The 20,170-nt window shown below is 42.7% G+C and overlaps 1 protein-coding gene across 3 annotated transcripts in view; it reads right to left on the reverse strand.

Annotated features, from left to right (window-relative positions):
• The window catches only part of usp37 (ubiquitin specific peptidase 37), a 99,469-nt gene that overhangs the window by 20,128 nt on the left and 59,171 nt on the right, over window positions 1-20,170 (reverse strand). The window lies entirely within an intron of this gene.

Genomic DNA, 20,170 nt, shown 5'->3' on the forward strand with positions numbered 1-20,170 from the left:
TGGCGCTATAAGCCACGCCCAAAGTCTACGTGATTTCCCCAGCGCGCCATTATTCCAAAATGCCTGAAAATTGGTACACATGCCTTATTTCTCATGGGGAACAAAAAAGCCTCAAGAACCCATAAGGTCCGCCATGATAGATTTTGTGTACTGTCCAAATTTGGTACAACCTTCAAAACCCTTCTCCTCATGAACCATAGATCCAATCGACTTGAAAATTGTTACAGATTTGTAGAACACATGTCTTTTTATAGAGTCAAATTGAATAAGGAATGCAATACAAAAATGGCTGAAAGAAGTGTATTTATGTAAATGTCCACATTGCCACAATATGTTTGTGTTAATAAATCAAATATAATTTTGACTGATGGTTTTTCAAACCTTTGTGCCTTCAAGATGACATCATTCTGAAGTACCATACACAATTTCACCTTGATGTCAATATATGATTGAATTCAATTGAATTGCTCCATAGCGCGCGTGCTCTAAATTCTCAGACTCATCCTGCCCCTTGACACTAGGGTGACCACCTGTCGCGCTTTGCGTTGTGTCGCACAGCATTATCACCCCTTGCCCCGCACGTCGCATATTGAAAATGCTGTGCGATACAGCGCAAAGCGGGACAGGTGGTCACCCTACTTGACAGACGCGTGAGCATGGCGATACACACACACAGGCTTTCTGAAAATTGTGTGCTGACCAAGCCCCCACCCTCGGTTTTTAGCTCCTGTTTTATTTCGCTTCCAATCGCAGCTCGCCATTACGAATATAATTTTTTTTTGGCGGCCATTGGTTGTTTTCAACTGGAGTTGCCTGATAGCCGTGTTGGAGGCAGCCACATTCGGTAAGTCCTATTTTTACACATTTTAAGATAGAATCAATGATTGGGTTTGTGAAAGTACATTACTCTTGAATTATGGTGAAGGTTTGAGCACTTTTAGACCTTTAGATCGTGAGTTTGAAGTGACAGAAAACCGAACTCGATAAGTACCTAGCTTTTCCCCTTTGTGTTTATAGTTAGTGAATCATTTTGCATCTCGGCGAATTCTTCAACCAAAAGGTTGAGGAGGGCAGCCTTTCGGAGAAAAAGTGATTCCCCACAGACCTGTAGGCTCTGAATTTTGGGTCGTGAAAGTCTTTGTAATTGGAGTGAGTTCGAACGCCAGGGAGACTGCATAGGCTTAGGCGGCAGCCATGTTTTGGTTGCATCATGTTCAACATTTTATTTACAGTTCATGTAAATTCTACCCCCGAAAAGGGCAGGGCAGCCTAAAGAGATGTGGGAATTGTGCTTTTAGCCAGATTCCACTTTACTGGATCTTTAAATAATCAAGCTTATTTCCGAGAAGTGAAACAAACTCACCATCGCTGTCGCTAGTTAGCTTGCCAAGAACATTCCTGTCCCGGTTTCACTAACAAAATATGGGCAGATGTGCCTTGTTTTCAATCATGTAATTGGATCTACCTCATAAGCCATTAACATATAGTGTAAACAATATTTGAGTTTATGCCCGATGAGTGCCCACACCCATTTACTGCAACGAAATAGCTATCGTAGCACTGCTGTAAGCTATCTGGCTTGCTAGCCTAGCTGTTCTTTCATTTAGTGGTTTCCAGTCTAACAGCTAAAACATTTCTATATTTGACAACTACAAAAACTGAATCTCTGACATTAAGTTACCTACGGGTGTCCAGTTGACGCTGTTTTCTGTTGGAAAGACAAACCAATAGGCTATAGACCAATTATTTGTTTGTAAACATTCGGGATGCCCGCGCAATGTGGCTGCAGAAAACCGGGAAAGGAGAGCCTTTATAATGGCTAGAGAAGTACACGGATTATACAAATAGTTCGGAATAGACTCGGGTCGCTCACTGGCAGTGTGCACAATGTTGTATTTCACTCCATTCTACACTATAAACATCAGGGAGGACTGCCTTTTGTAGATACAAGCCTTCTGAAGATAGCCAGCATCTCGGATTTCTTTAACCAAGCCTGTTTCATTCATCATTTGCCTGAGAAAGCGACCTCCGTTAGCCAGGCTAGTTTTGCCCGAGCCAGCCTAGTTTTGCCCGTTCACTCCATTCTACACTAAAAACGTCAGGGAGGACTGCCTTTTGTAGATGAGCCTGCTGAAGATAGCCAGCATCTCGGATTTCTTTAACCGAGCCTGTTTCATTCGTCATTTGCCTGAGAAAGTGACCTCCGTTAGCCACGCTAGTTTTGCCTGATCACTTGGTCAGGCTATTTAAAGGTATCGGGGTCAAGTGACTTGCATGGACAAATGAAACGTAAATGTACTTGTCCAAAGGACAAGTGCCTCAAAAAGTTAATGTCAAGCCCTGAAATCCAGTGGCCAGAGATATATGATGACCTGACCCGGGTATAATACACCAAGTGTATTATACCCGGGAGAAGTTCGTCTTTTGCATCCGACATGCGCAGTTGAGCATGCTTGACAGTCGTGTGACGTAGGGTGATAATTGGTCTATAGCATGCTCAGAGAATGTCTAATATAGGGAGAACTGCCACTCTCTGGAAACTTCCGGGTTCTGAACTGGTTGCAGTTCCATGTGAGGGCGCCAACGAGCGAGTGCAAAATGAATGGAGGTCTATGGAGCTATACCCCTCAAAATCCACTTTTCTCAGGGTAAAATTTTTTGTTTAGTAATTTGAATTCTGAATTCAAAAGGGGAGGCAAAAAAATACACACTGCTGGCTGTTAGATTTTTTTTAAGTTGCCTTTCTGTTCTAAAAAGCCTTTGAAAATGTCATTGACGTCATACACATGGTACGACCAGGGCTACTGCTTTACGGCAAGCTCTGGTCACTTCCTTTTTTCTCTCAAGGCATCGACAACACAGCTGACAGGTTAGGCTCTCCTTGTCAATACACATGCTAGAAAGAGTTTTGGCTTGCTAATGTTGTTGCTAATGCTCTGACATTCTGATTCCGCTTCGGATGCCATCAAGCGGGAGCTCTGGTCGTAGTCAGTCCTTCACTAACCAATCAGCATTCATTAGCAGAATGCTAGCGTGTTATGGGCGACAACGATTCAGCATGTAAGAAATCAAAAGGACATAAGTACTCGTTCATTCAACTTTCGACCTATAATCCATGTTGAACATGCAAAAACTACAATCAAATCGGCGATTTCTCAACGACAATCAGGCGAAAGAGACAAATTTTGCCGTTTAGCTCCATAGACTCCCATTCAACATGCACTCGCTCGCGATCACCCCCAGTGGAACTCTGGTGGAACTGCAACCAAACAAAACTTGTACACATGATGCAAGATAGATATATAGCATAAACACATCTACAAATCAGTGCATATCTGGTTATTTCTTTGTACTTAGATTACCTCAGAGTAAATGATGAGTTATGGCTACAGCTAACTCTATAATAGATAGCCTAGCACAAGCCTTTGTTTGCAAATGGCCGCTATGTCAAATAATTCAGATCTGTGATTGGACAAGAGCCCCGCATGCAAAAGGCTTAAGAGGGCAGACAGTGTAGATGAGCAGCAAGCAAAGATATTTCAAATATTCATAATAAATCGGCTTTTGTTCTTACATTCAACTATTTGTCGGATTTGTGTACTAAACATTGTCAAGTCTTCATATGAAGACTTGACAATCATATTCTTGTGATTAAATCAAAGTTTCGGTTTATGACTAGAGGATGTGAAAAGCATTATTTTAGCTTTATATTTCGTTTTATTCAATCATTTTTGGAAATATGAAGTTGCCTTTGCACATGGTAACATTTTGTAGTGTCATGTGTGGAACCGATCAAGTTAATAGGTCAATGTGGCACTTTTTTATGGACACATGAATTATTTTGCCACAGGTGCAAATTCACCATTATGTTAATAAGTTGGCCATTTTGTAATATATTCCTTACTGCGTATCACCCTATACAAAGACATATGTCTTACAAATCAGTTTCATATTTCAAGTCAATCGGAGCTACGGTTCATTTTGAGAATATTTTTGTCGTTTACGACAAATCTTTATTGTACAGAAAAATCCAATATGGCGGCCGTTATAGGTTCTTTAGGCTTTTTTGTTCCTCATGGGAAATAAGGCATATGTAATGAATTTCAGGATTTTGGGACAAATGGGAAGCAAATGGCATCACTTTGAAAATTGGCAAATTGTAATAATAATGCTCTGCTCTTAGCGCATGACTGTTTAGCTTAATGTCAGCACCTGTCTGTCATCAATTTACATTTACATTTAGTCATTTTGCAGACGCTCTTATCCAGAGCGACTTACAGTAAGTACAGGGACATTCCCCCCAAGGCAAGTAGGGTGAAGTGCCTTGCCCAAGGACACAACGTCATTTTGGCACAGCCTGGAATCGAACAGGCATCCTTCTGATTACTGGCCCGATTCCCTCACCGCTCAGCCACCAGACTCCCAACTCAATTGTCTCTGTCTGAGTTGGGGGTGGGGGCTTCTGATCCAACAAATTACACCCCTGAACTTTTAAAACATATCAATGGCCTACTACAATTGTAAATATCCTTTGACCTCTTCTCCAATTGGTCCTTGATACAATCTTATCTAAAGTTTTTGGGGACTTTCCACATCAGCACCCATTTCCCAGTTCCTCTATTCTGCACTATTACACTTTGAAACTTTCATATAGGCCCATACTATAGCAGTTACAGATATACAACACAGATGAGAGTGAATAAGAGATAATGGTAGTGGGATGGTGTTCCACTGTTCTGCTTCTCTTTTTCGCCACTCCTATGAAACATTTCTGGGCACCACTGCTTTTTCCTGCTCGTGCCTGCAATGCTGGGAAGAAAACTATATGACAACAATAATGTTTAATGTAACTGGCCTTTCTAACAGTACAACTGGCCCCAGCTTGGCACCCCAATTGTCTAGAAACTCCCATAGCTGCATTGCAAATCAAGACAAGAGCCTTTTCATTAGGCCCAGTGGCAGACTCATGCTGTTTGAGGTTGTCAAATATCACCACTCATGGACTTCGGTCTAAATTGACATGCACCAACTCAGAGCAATGAGTTTCAACAACCATTAGCACATTTACTCTCTATTGTTTGACTCTACTCTTAATGCAACACTATGTTTAAGTTTGTCTGAAATTCTCTGTCACCAACTGCTTTGGTCATGCCATCTTAAAAGTCTAGTCCTTAGTTTAATTGTGCCAAAGAAGACGATAAAATGACCAAGCTGTGTTTGGTTGATTCAACTTTATAGTTCTGAAGAAGAAGACATTCTGTTTCTTTTAACAGTAGAATTAGCTGTGTTCAAACTAGCCACAGAATGGCTACTAGTCTAGAATGGCTATTAGGCCAAGGAGTGAAGGTGGGGACTTGGCCAGCTCACAATGTCCTGAAATGTTGTGTGTGCGTCTCCCCAAGCTTGCGCGTGTGTCAAGGGCTCTGGCCCCTTGTGTGTGTGAGAATTTGGACCGTGCGCGCTGAGGTGCAGAGGGAGAGAGGATTTTGGGGAAAAGCCGTAGCTTTACGTAGAAGCCGTAGAAATATTCACAATAAATCTACTTTTCATCTTACATTCAACTTTTTCTCAGATTTGTGTACTAAACATTCTCAAGTCTTCATTTGAACTTGTGATTGAATCAAAGTTTCACTTTTTGACGGGCGGATGTGTAAAGCATTATTTTAGCGTCAGCGATAAATTCAATTTGCTTTATTTCAATAATTCTTGGAGATATGAAGTGACCTTTGCACATGGTAACATGTGGTAGTGTCTTCCTCATGACATACCAAGTTTGGTGTTGATATCTCAAAGATTTGCTGATCCAACTTCCTGTTTGGTTGCTTTGCTGCCGATTTTGATTTGCTGTACCGGACAAACGGTTTTGAAAATCAGAAATTCCTAGGATGCCTTTTGTGAAGCTCAGTCTGGAGATAATCTCTGGCAATTTTGGAGAAAATTTGAACAAATATGGAGGAGTAGTGAAAAAACGTGTTTCCTTAATCTTTATTGTACAGACAAAATCCAATATGGCGGCCGTTATAGGTTCTTGAGACTTTGTTATGTAATAAGGCATATGTAATGAATTTCAGAATTTTGGGACTTATGGCCTGCAAATTAGCCTGGTCCTAACCAGAGTCTCGTACATTTCATTTGTACAGAGAGTACACTAAAAGTGATTCGTACAAATGAATACAAAGGATGCTCGCTTTTACCAGACAGTGACATAACAGCAACATAATACACATATTACCCTCATTCCGATAATAGGACAGTGTAGCACAACATCGACATCACCATCGTTTTTCAATTGCAGCTCCAAAGTACTATTTTCTTGAGACAATCATTCGGATTTTACGAGTAGCACGACATAGGCTACAAATTGTATAGGCTCTCAAGTGCAGCACAACATAACTTATATTTTGATGAAACATGAATTAAATAGCCTACTGACAGTGCGCGTTCACGCGTAGGGGAGTGGGATTCTGCAGGTGAGTGAGAATTCGTACCCTCTCAAGTTGCTGTGATAATTAAATGCCAGTGTGATAAATGACTATTTAAAATCATACAAACTGTCATGTTGTAGGCTACTGTATTTAATTTTCTTCAAAAAATATGATCTGCCACACAAATGTGCAATTCAAGTAAAATTGTCTTAGATTATTATTTGAAAATTATATGAACGGGAGATGAAGAGACTAGGGCCTACTCATTACTCCCAGGTCATACTAAAGGCATACTAAAGATTCGTTCAAAATGAACAAATTGTTCACAAACGACACATCACGACTAGCCTAGTCCTAACCAGACTCTCGTACATTGCATTTGTACAGAGTCTGGCCTTGCTCCATTGACAAGCGTTGACTTCCTTGTAGGCGGGTACTCTGTTGAAGTTTAAAACTATTGGATCTGCCCAGAGCCACTCTGATCTGCCATAACCAATCGCTAGCGTTCACCAATTCCTTCACCACTACTGTAACAGAGCTAGCTGTCGTTGCTGGAAAATCAAACTGTTCCCGAACCCCGTGGGGAGGAGGGCCACAACATCATGGCCACCAGCAAAACTTGTTCTTGCTCCGGCTTTAGCTGTTGGATATTCGGCAGCGTTGCCACAACGGACTGAATGGCCTACGGAACTACAACACAAACTAGCGCACGACATCAACGTCATCGTTCTCAGCCACTCCCTCTGTTTGCTGATTCGCCGGGAGAAAATCTACCGGAGACAACTGACTTGCGTACCTCATGGCCAGACCTAGTACAGAAGCCAAATCAAAATTGAGCGGAAGTACGTAGGAGGGCAGAGCCAGGCTACTGCAAATGGCATCACTTTGAAAATTGACATACTGGGGCGTGGCCTGTAGCGCCACACATTTACATAAATACACCTAGGGGTGGGCGATATGACCAAAATCTTCTATCACGGTATGAGTAATTTTATATCACGGTTATGTTATACATCACGATTTATTACACGGCTGTTCTTAATGCTGTAGAATGCTCCATTCACTTGAATGGGGCTTCCCAACGTTCTGCGGTGACATTTTTTTTCATATTTGACCGTTGCTATGCATATTTAACTGCTGTCAAGGGAAGTGGCCTTTTTGCCTCGAATTCACATCTTTCGTAGCACTCCGCAATTAGTCCGGTAACTTTTCAACCCCAGCGTACTCTGTTGCTTAGCGACGTTAGCTGATTTGAAGCTTAAAGAATGTTCAACGTCTATGAAGTTCAACGTCTTTGGCAAACTATTTCTCTGCTGATCAACACTACGAATGGTAACAAATAAATTGTAAAAAGACAGTGTTAAATTTTTTCTGCAAGTAGCCCTGTAATAATCGGGATAATGTATAGAACCTCCGCTTCGCGGTGCTGTTCGCCCTGTCGGGGCTTATTTTCCTGATAATGACCGGTATTCTATAGATTATCCCTTACATATCTCATGTGAGTAGGGTGGTGGGGAGTTATGGCATATATGCTTAATAAGAATGTATGAAATACATAATTTAAACCAATACAAAAAAAAAAAAGACCGCGGTTGAAACGGTATAGCCAAATCTCTCCCGGTAGACATTTCTACCGTCGCACAATATATACCGTCATACCGCCCAGCCCTAAATACACCTCTTTCAGACATTTTGTATTGCATTTCTAATTCCATTTCACCCTATACAAGGCATGTATTCTACACATCTGTAACACATTTCAAGTCGATTGATATGGAGCTATGGTTCATGAGGAGAAGATTTTTGAAGGTTGTACCAAATTTGGACAGTACAGCAAAATCCATCATGGCAGACCTTATGGGTCCTTGAGGCTTTTTTGTTCCTCATGAGAAATAAGGCTTATGTAATGAATTTCAGAATTTTGGGACTTATGGCCTGCAAATGGCATCACTTTGAAAATTGACATATTGGGGCATGGCCTGTAGCGCCATCTATTGTCTAAAGTGACCCATGTTTGGTAGGGTAGTTACTAATGGTCTGCAGTTTCAACATGCCAAATTTCAAAAAAATTTACAGTTCTGGTCTAGGGGCTGCCATTGACTCCCATGGAACCAGCATTGTAATAATAATAATAATACTAACAATAACAATAGGTTTCCTCCTGACGGAGGAATCCTAATATATAATTCACAGCGAGTTAGGGATGCGTATTGATAAGATTTTAACGATTCCGACTCCTTATCAATTCCTGCTTATCGATTCCTTATCGATTCTCCCCTCTACAGCCAACTAGGTCTGTGCGTCCTGCACCCCCCCACATACACACACTCGTTCTAAACGAATTTCTCAAACTGGCTTTGACTGGCTCTGAAATTAGCTAATACCTACCACCTCTAGGCCTCTTCAGGCCTCTGTTTTCAAAACAAAATCTAGTCAGAGATAGAAACTTTCAGTTTCCTTGTGTTCAAGCTTCTATTACTCAACACCAGTAGGACTTACAGGGGTCCTAACAACAGGGGAAATAACTTCAGTGTCACCTTTCAAAAGAGACCATTTAAATGCATGTACTCCAAATGGTTCAACAACAGCTTTCAATGTACTTTGGGTATGTTGTTTAGGCGTTTTCAGGTACATTTAACAGGACTATTAAAAGGTTAAACAGTTAAAATGCTAAGTTTAATAATGGATTAAAAATCGATATGCTCAGTTTAATAATGGGAAACGCGAACGTTTGCTGATAACACACGCCGCCCCGATAAAGTGAAATGATCAATAAAATCAATACTAATGGGAGACGAATGCCGGAGCTAAAATGTATGCTTCAAACAACGGGACAGAAGATAACTAGATCAATTACACACAATAAAGGCACATTGCTTCACACAGTAACAAGTGGTTGTGATCACTTTTGAGCAGTTTAGCTCTACCTTAGATCGTTAGAGATGAAGCGCGAACGTTACCTGCGCTGCTGCATGCATCGAACACATGACGTTCCAGTAACTTCATTCCATGCTGTGTGTTCAAATGCTTCTTCATATTTGTAGTATTTCCTCCCTTCGACGAAATATACTTTTTACACGCGTTACAAGTGGCATTGTTGTCATTTTGTCGTGTGAAATACAACCAAACTTTAGAACGCTTCTTCCTAGTTGCCACGTTGCCTCAATAACCTATAACGGCCGCCATATTGGATTTTTCTGTACAATAAAGATTAGTCCAAAACCAACAAAATTATTCTCCTCATGAACCGTAGCTCCAATTGACTTGAAATACGGTGATAAGCAATGAGTAATATATTACAAAATGGCCAAATTATTAACATATGGGTGAATTTGCACCTGTGGCACATATTTCATGTGTCCATAAATAAGTGCCACATTGCCCTAAGGCAAGCTTAGGGAGACGCACACACATCCAAGGTTTTTTGAAAAGGGTGGGCGGACCAAGCCCCCACCCTCACTCCTTGGTTTTTACAGAAGGCCCTTGTGGATCTTGGTGTTTTTGCATTTCCGATTGTGTATGCCATGGTAAAAAGTCAAATTTCTGAAACATTGAAAGTATAGGCCATGAGTAACTACCACACAACCAATGGCCCACCATTGCCCATAGGTGGTGCACGCCCCAATTGTCAATTTTAAAAGTCATGGCATTTCCACCCCATCAGTCTAAAATGTCTAAAACTTGCTATACATGCCTTATTATCATGGGAAACGATATAGTGGTGACCCATACAGTCCATCATGTATGGTGAACATTTTGAAAAACGTACAAACATCTTCTTATGAACCATGACTCCAATTGACTTAAAATTTGGTATGTATGTTGTGTAGGAGACATATGTAGTTATTAGGGGTGCAACAATTCAACAAGCCCACGGTTTGTTTTTTTGGGTCACAGTTTCGGTTTGGTTTTGTTTAGCAAATTAGGGGGAAGAAAAAAAAATTACCATTTCAGTTTTTCTCTGTATTGTCGGTGCATTTTCTGTATATCCGGCTAAGTGGGAGGTCCCGAAGCGCAGAAGGGGGGTGGATCCGGTGACTCAAAACGGGGGTTGGAGGAAACCGGAAAACCGAACACAAAAAAATACACTGCCTACATAGCTTCTCTGACAAAAAAAAACCTGCTTGTACATCAGGGCAATGTATATTTTAATTTCAGCACATGCACTGCATGAGTGTGAAACGTAAAAAATAAACACGGCAACAATCGTTTTTACAAGCAGCAATTATCCATTGGATTAAATTAACCAAAAAACGCACTGGATGAGACAAACAGTCCATCATGTGACCATGACCATGTAAACAGCAAAGGCTACTTGTGGGACTTATTTGAAAAAGTTAAGCACATTTGGTTGTCCTTTTGACATTTTTTCCTCTGAGGGAAACGAGGCTAACAGCTAGCCTACTCAACCAGCACAAGCGCAAGTGTCACTTGAAGTGCCTCCCCCTCTGTCTTAACCTGAAAATTCACTTCAAAACGCATCGAAAATGCAAATACAAGATTTTTGTGAAACTTCAATGGGGGATAAAGACTAACAAGACATATAACAACATTGAACACTACACAAAAATTATAATTTTTTTCTTTCATTTAGGCAAATCATTTTCCATAGTGACAAAAGGTGCAATATCCAATAAAAAAGGTTCCGGAATAGCCCTGGTTAGCATACTTTACACGTGTGCCTGGCTTCGTATGATTTGCCTCTCTCCAGCAGTGTTGCCAACTCCTCAGTAAGGAAAGTAGTGGTGCTGCGCGAGGCTATAGTGAGACTGAATGCCTGTGAGTGCTTTGGGACGGCGGAGGAGCTCACGGCAGCACCCACTGCTCGTTGAGGACAGTACTGCGATCCGTGCTTTCATGTCAGTCTCTAAAACACCAGCAAGTCTCCAACAACATAAAAGTCGCCAGGAGGGTTTGGAAAGATCGCCAGATATAGTGAGAAAGTCGTTAAGTTGGCAACACTGCTCTGCGGGTGTTAGGTTGGGTTTTCCAAAAAAATTAAAAATAAATAAATAATTGTATTTAAATTAATTCAGTCATTGAAAAAGCATTAATTTTACACATAGGTTAATCACATTAGTAACCTTCCACACCCAACAAAGTGCCAAATACCCAAAACCTTACCCCCAAAATAAAATAGGGCAAAACAAACTTGCCCTCAAATAGAGACTCAAAGTGTGTGAGTGAGTGTGTGACTCCAGTGCCTTCACAGTTCACACCCAATTGAATATTTTTTGGGCAAAGTTTGCAGCGAGCCTCGTACCTGGAGCTGGGTACCGCTTGTAACCAACAGCGGAAATCGCTGTGATCTAGCCATGTCTCGTTGAAAGTACACTTTCCCATTTTCCACACGTAGCCGAACTTTAACAAACTGTGAGGAGACGCAGACGTATTTCGCCTGTATATACTGATAGCATGTGGCATGTTTTTGGGCTGCTTCTAAACCTCAAGCGGCCGCCGCATTTCTGCCTTGGGTGACCTGCGCTGGGAGAGAGGGAAACAGCACGGATGGGGAAAGTGTGTGGGGAGAGCAAGCAGTAAGAGTTCATAACCTACACACACTTCCTCTAGTAATGTCTCCTCACTTTTATAAAGTAATTGTTGCTCTGTGTCTGTTTGGTGGTGATAGGAAGCAGCATAATTAAATGATTTGTTGTAATGAACCAATGAAACATGAGAATAGCAGAAAACAAGGAAAATATCAATCCACAAGTCATTTTTACATTTTAACTATGGAGCCATGTGAAAGAAATGTTGGGCCTATGTACAATGAATGTGTTTTAGGAGAAGTTTACAGTTGGTTAAGAAGCTTGATACAATGAATGTTGATTCAACTCCATTTGGTAGAGATGCCATTTGCAGTTTTATAACACCTAACTAGGAGACGTGAAGTCTAGAGACGGGAAGTCTGGGTGACCTGAGAGAGTTCTTGTCACCTGGGGGGAAGAGACAGTTGGTCTGAAGACATTGTGGATTCAACTGTATTGTTCTAAGGATTTAACCAATGACAGAAGAGATTTGGTATAGCTGCATGTCTGTAGGATGGACCAATGACTTTTGAGAACTGTCGTATCTATAAAATGGTCTGTTGAAGAATGTTCTGGGGGGTTCAGGGCCATCAGCTGGGTAGTGCTGGTGGGCTGGATTCTCCCGGTTCCATTCTAGAATGCTAGATGGAGCTGTATGGAATTGTCTTTGTGTTATTGTCTTATGTTTGTGTGTCGATGATGTTATGTTGATAACGTTATGTTTACATCTACGTCAAATAAACATTAACTCTGTACTTCACCCGACTTCAGCTTAAACGATTGATTCTCTCAAAAACGTCCACGACAGGCATCTATTGGATAATATGGCAACTCTGTTGTACACCCAAAAAATATTGGGCTAGTTTTCAGGCATTTTGGGCTGGTTTTGAGCACTCGTTGGGCTGAAAGTTTTCGCTGGACCTGGCAACCCTGAACTCAGGTGTGATTTCATTCCCAGTCCAAAGCTTTGAAAGAATGGATCTCTGCATGATGGGCCTGACCAGAGCACAGGTGGCTTTACAGAACACGCTTCAAACTTGTCACTTTCAAAAGAGTGGCATTTTGACCCCATCAGGCCAAGATGTCTGAAAGTTGGTATTTACATCATGGTATTTAGTCATTTAGCAGACGCTCTTATCCAGAGCGACTTACAGTAAGTACAGGGACATTCCCCCGAGGCAAGTAGGGTGAAGTGTCTTGCCCAAGGACACAGCGTCAGTTGGCATGACTGGGAATCGAACTGGCAACCTTCGGATTACTAGCCCGATTCCCTCACCGCTCAGCCACCTGACTCCCTTGTATGGTGTGCATGCCTTATTGCTCATGGGGAACAAAAAAAGTCTCAAGAACCCATAATGTCGCCATCTTGGATTTGTACATGCTCTACAGTGACAATTTGGGAAGAATGTAAAATCAGCCATTGCTCCAATTGTCTTGAAATGTTGTGTACATGTATGAAATGCAAGTCTGTATCATGTCAATTTTAAATAGTTTGCAATGTTAAGGAGGAACCCGCCATTGCTGCCTGCAGCTATATTTATTATTATTACCGTATTTCTTCGAATAAACGCTGCCCTCGAATAAACGCTGCACCAAAAAAATCTGAAAACGGTTATTTAATTGGTTAAATTCAGCCCCAGTATTTATTACACATGTACATAACTTTCTGCACAGCTTTCTGTTTGAAAGATAACGTGTATGAACGTTTAGGCATGCTGCTTCAGATTTCTACACAATAGAACACTTGTATTTGAGACAGTTGTATTACCAACGCACACCTAATTGATAGCCAATGAGAAAGGGAGTTGCCGCACTCAGACAAACAAAGAATAGACAAGGAGGTCAGCGGTAGTAGCCTAAATGAAACCTGCGTTTTTAGCTGCATTTGTCATTTGTCACAATGCCAGCAACAAAGTTGTCTATGGCTGCACTGCAGCTACAATTCACGAAATCTCTCTTACTAATTAAACGCCGCCCTCGAATAAACGCTGCACCAAAAATGAACGTTATTTAATAAACGCTGCAGCGTTTATTCGAAGAAATATAGTATTCATAATAATAATAATATTCATAGTTAAATACATTCAGCAAATATCAATAGGAGTCCAACCTAATGTTTATATTACATAACGCTCCAAAAACTATTTTGCGCTCAAACTAATGCTAAAACATTTAGCTTGCGAGCTCTGCGCGAGAAGCGAACTGGGCAACAGGCTGAAGCTACCCACAAGACTAAAAGTTGGTTGTATAGCCAGCTTTACTGTAGTAGTGGCTAACTGACAGGTTATTCAGTTCATTATTTGATTAGAAATAGGGATATGTACACACATTCTGTCGGTTTAAGCTAGAAGAACTAGCAAATAGCAAAGCCCCCATTGTGATTCAACTTTTTATTATTATTATGCAGAAACGGCATTAGTCAAGGTCGTAAATGATCTTAGGATTAATGCTGACTCCAAAAAACTAACTGTCCTGGCCCTTCTGGATCTGAGCGCAGCCTTTGATACTGTTGATCACGATATCCTTATTGATAGAATTGAAAATTGGGTTGGCCTCGCTGGTCCGGTCTTAAACTTACATAATTAGGGCCATTGTAGAATTTGGTTAAATAGCCCTGACTTCTGTAATCAGATTCAGAGCGAATAGTGTCTTACTGAGTGTACTTCGTGACTGCCATCTTGACTGTAGGCAAATAGTGAAGTAACCAGAGTTTGTTTCATTCATTTGTGTTTAGCTAAAACTTTGTCTCAAGGACAGAGGGTAAGGGTATAGCAGCTAAATTGGTCAATAGGTAGCTAGCTAGAGATCGAGTTTCAGGGTACTTGCCGCCGAGTGAGACCCTGGCTTTGTTTACATAATTAGGGCCATCGTCAGCTACGCCTTTAGCATATTTAAGGCTGCTAGCACTGCAGAGACAGCCTCGTCTGGCAGCATCGGTGCACGAAGACTCGGTCGAACAAAGACAGGGAGTCTACCTGCGGGAGCCTGCGGATCACCTCTTCTGATAAGTATCACCATATTTGTATTCTATTCTACCTAGAACTGCCCTCTCTCTTTCTATAGGGCTCTGGAACTGCCAGTCTGCTGTGAACAAGGCAGACTTCATCCCGGCATTTGCATCCAATGCTTCTCTGCACGCCCTTGCGTTGACAGAGACATGGATCAGCCCAGAGAACACTGCAATTCCAGCTGCTCTCTCCGTCAACCACTCGTTCGCTCACTCACCCCGCTCAACCGGGCGAGGTGGCTGGACAGGTTTGCTTCTTTCCCCTCATATTAAATACACATCCACTCTGTTACTGCCAAATCATTTGAAAACCATTATGTGATGCTAACTGATCCTGAAAAAGCATTGATCACTGAAAAGCATTTTTAGTTGTCCTCTATCGCCCACCAGGGCCGCTAGTCGACTTTGTGGAGGAGCTGGACATGCTCCTCAGCGTCCTCCCGGATGATGGAACACCGCTGATAGTCCTTGGGGACTTCAACATCCACCTCGAAGGAAAACAGGCCGTCGACTTCAAGTCTCTTCTGACTTCCTTCGACCTGACGCTACTGAACACACCGGCGACCCACCAGGCAGGAAAACAGCTCGACCTTATCCTGACACGTAACTGTATCACACTGACTTAACCTCTGTAACCCCACTACGCATCTCTGATCACTCCTTTATCCAATTATCTGTCTCTCTCCCTCCAACTCCTCCCCTCCCTTCGTAACTTTCCGCCGCAACCTCCGCTCCCTATCCCCCTCCCATTTTTCCTCCATTGTAACATCCTCCCTCCCATTAACGAGTTCATGTCCCACCCCACTGACACTGCCACCAACACCCTGTTATCCACTTTAACTGCATCACTGGACATCACTGTTCCCTGTCAACCATGCCTGCACAATCTTCTCCCTCCTGCCCGTGGCTCACAGATGTTGTTCGTGAAGAACGGCACGGGCAGCTGAGAGGAGATTGCGCAAGTCCAAAGACAGTATGGACCTTGATAAGTATCACTCCCTTCTCAAATCCTTCTCTGCCCACATAACTGATGCTAAAACCCACTACTTCCTGAACAAAATTAACTCTACCTCAAACCCTCAAAAACTTTTCTCCACCTTCTCCACCCTTCTTAACCCCCCTCCCCCACCGCCCCTGCACCCTGACAGCAGACGACTTCTCCTCCTTTGAGAAAAAAGTTGCTGACATTAGCAGTTGGTTCCCTGAACCCACCTTTCCTACCCACTCACCCTCCAAGACTGACCCCACTAAATGTCTAAACTCTTTCTCTCCCCTGTCCGAGGCAGAGATCTCTGAACTCATTCTCTCTCATCGCCCCACCTCCTGTCTCCTTGATCCAGTCTCCTCCCCTCTCTTTCAAACCATCTCTCCCTCAATCACAACTTTTCTTCTCCATGTCCTTAACTCTTCTCTTACTTCCGGCACTTTCCCCTCTGCCTTCAAACAGGCCAGAGTTAGCCCTCTACTCAAAAAGCCCTCCCTTAACCCAGCCGTCCTCCAGAACTACAGACCGGTATCACTGCTACCCTTCTTTTCTAAAACAATTGAACGCGCTGTATCTAACCAACTGTCAAACTTTCTCATAACAACCAGCTTGACCCCAACCAATCGGGCTTCAAGACTGGCCACTCCACAGAAACTGCCCTCCTGTCAGTCACCACTGCCCTCCAGTCTGCCAGAGCAGCTTCGAGGTCATCCGTCATCATTCTGCTGGACCTTCCTGCAGCATTTGATATGGTTAACCAGACTCGCCAGACTTTCTGAGATGGGCGTCACTGGCACTGCACTTCAGTGGATCTCATCCTACCTGTCGAGAAGATCCTACCAGGTCTCCTGGGGAGGCAAAGGGTCAGGCCCCCGCCAGCTCTCCACTGGTGTCCCACAGGGCTCCGTCCTTGGACCCCTCCTCTTCTCCCTGTACACCACCTCGCTTGGACCAATCATCACCTCCCATGGCTTCTCCTACCACTGCTACGCTGATGACACGCAGCTGTACCTGTCGTTCCCCCCGACTGATCCGGGGATCTCAGCTAGGATCGAGGCCTGACTCACAGATATCTCCGCCTGGATGACCAAGGACCACCTCCAGCTGAACCTCGCCAAAACAGAACTCCTCATCATCCCGGCCAAACCCTCCATCTCCCACGATCTCTCAATCACCCTGGGATCGGCGTGGTGACCCCTACATCCTCTGCCAGGAACCTCGGGGTTACCATGGATGATGAGCTCTCCCTCACAGCCCACATTGCTGCGGTCTCCCGGTCGTGTAGATTCACCCTCTACAACATCCGGAAGATCAGGAGATACCTGTGTGAGCATTCCACCCAGCTGCTAGTCCAAGCACTTGTCCTCTCAAAGTTGGACTACTGCAACTCGCTGCTCGCCGGTCTCACAGCATGCGCAACCTGCCAAGACGCACATGTTCCGGGAGTACAACGGCACTTAGAATGCTTGGCTGGCCCTGATGTTAGTTTCCTCCAGGATCACAATGACTCTTATTGAGAGACATGTCGCTCTTGTTGGTTAGTTGTAACGGATTTAAATTATTGTACTCTGTAATATTTTACTGTTGATTGGTTTTTCTACAGGTACACTCTTCCCCTTTTTGAGTTTCATGTTGTTTAATTGTAACTTGTTTAACTGCATGCTCTTATGGTTCTTCCCATTGGCACTTATTTGGTTTTTCACAATGTATGCTTAATGTTTTGGTTGCTCGCAATGTTTGGGGCTATCTCGTTATGATCAGTGACCTATGCACTTTTGTAAAGCTCTCTCTTAGAAGTCGCTTGGATAAAAGTGTCTGCTAAATGCATAAATGTAATGTAAATGTAAACTGGTTTAGGACCTAACTGGCCGGGAATACTTTGTCGCCCTCGGAGAACACAGCTCAAAAAACATTTTTATGACCTGTGGGGCCCCTTAAGGATCCATTTTATGGCCCTTACTTTTCAGTCTATACATGCTACCCCTTGGTAGTGTAATTAGGAGACACAACATCGACTATCATAGCTATGCAGATGACACCCAGCTCTATATTTCTGTAACACCCAACAACTACAGCTCTATTGATTATTTGGTAAATTGCATTTCTGATATAAATGTATGGATGTCACAAAACTTTCTTCAGCTCAACCAAGATAAACCGAGGTATTAGTCATTGGTGAAAAAAACGAGAGAAAAACTATCTGCACACTTAAAAACACTAGCACTTAACACCAAGCACCAAGCCAGAAACCTAGGTGTCATATTTGACTCAGATCTCAATTTTGAAACCCATATCAAAAATATAATTAAAACATATTTTTATCACTTAAGAAACATTGCTAAGGTGCAAACGTTTCTCGCCCAGGCTGACACTGAAAGACTGAAGCACGCATTTATCACGAGCAGGCTAGACTACTGTAACTCGCTTTTGTCTGGTCTACCGAAAAAAGCCATAGCGCCTCCTTTTTTCTTTCGGCGCCCATGTTATCAAATGGGATCGACCACACTGGCTGCGAAGCGCTGCGATTGCCTGCGATCTGCAGCGATCGTTTCGGCAGCTGGTCCAATTTTTTCGCGAGACGCTTGCGAAATCGGCTGGAGGATGATAAAATACACCATATTAGTTGATATATTTGAATAAAAAAACATGTTATTAAGATTTTACTCCATTAATTGTAGACTACGGTGAACATTTGTAAAGTTTTAGACTTTATAATTACACTATGTTGGTAACGAACATCCTTTACATGTGGTTACCCTGATGAAAACGAATGAAAATAAACGGATTGATCCGTTGAGCTAGCATGCCCGTAGTTGTTTTGTTTGAGAGAAACGAGTTGTCACGCGTTGCACACAACACACACGCAGACATAGCCTACCGAGAGAGAACCCCCAAGTCGATTTCTAAAATCAGCATCAAATGAATTCTCGAAGTTGAAAAGCACAGGGAGTTGTTGTATGTCAGCAACAATTAGATAAGGAGATAAACAACGTAGATAAGGATCAATGCTGGGATATAGCCAATGCCATGTTTATGTACCATGTCTGGTAAAGAAAAGCTCAGAGTAGCTGAAAGGCTTGGTGACCGGCGCGGAGAAATGCGCGTCTGGTGTGAACAGCTTTTGCTCAGTCGTAGCCGATCGTGGTTCTGCGCGGCGTGTCCAGGCGCTTCGCAGCCAGTGTGTCCCAGGCGTTAGTCAACTACAAACAATACAGAATGCAGCAGCGCGAGTCCTCACTAAAAACAAGACGGAGAGCTCACATCACACCAGTATTAAAATCACTGCACTGGTTACCTGTTATCTTTAGAATAGATTTCAAGATTCTCTTACTAGTCTATAAATCACTCCATAGCACCTGAATATATAACAGACATGCTCTTAAGATACACACCCAGTAGATCCCTGAGGTCCTCCGGCACTGAACTCCTAACAGTTCCAAAAGCCAGGACAAAGAGACATGGGGAAGCAGCTTTTAGTTTCTATGCCCCAAGCCTTTGGAACACTCTGCCAGAATACCTAAGAATGGCTGAAACGGTTGAAACCTTTAAACATGCACTTAAGACATACCTCTTTGATCTCGCTTATCACTCACTACTCACTGTAACCCCCCCCAGCAGCTGTCTCTTAGTTTGACGATGACCGTGCTGAGCAGTCCTTTACGGTGCCAGTGCGGTTAGTACGTTACTTCCTGTTTATTTATCTCTGGCAAAATATGTGTCTTTTAACCCCCCCCCCCCCCCCCCCCCTTTTTCTTTCCTACTATGAGGCACATTGTGTTACCTCTGTGTATGAAATGCGCCGTACAAATAAAGTTTGATTTGATCCTCTGCGTCAATTTCTACCATTTTGTACTTTTACATTTACATTTAGTCATTTAGCAGACGCTCTTATCCAGAGTGACTTACAGTAAATACAGGGTCATTTCCCTGAGGCAAGTAGGGTGAAGTGCCTTGCCCAAAGACACAACGTAATCTGCACAGCCGGGAATCTAACTGGCAACCTTCAGATTACTATCCCGATTCCCTAACCGCTCAGCCACCTGACTTTTCAATGTATCCGATTTTGTCGGACACATTGAAATTGAGCCTTAATTTTTCTCACGCCACAAATTTGGTCCCATCTTCAAGTATATATATATATACATCTCATCTTAGAACCCTATTCTGAAGATGTCCCAAAAAATCTTGCTTGCCCCCTCATCGTTGCTTGCAGCTATATTTGTAG

Source organism: Osmerus mordax, chromosome 2, assembly GCF_038355195.1.
Source record: "Osmerus mordax isolate fOsmMor3 chromosome 2, fOsmMor3.pri, whole genome shotgun sequence".
NCBI lineage: Eukaryota > Metazoa > Chordata > Actinopteri > Osmeriformes > Osmeridae > Osmerus > Osmerus mordax.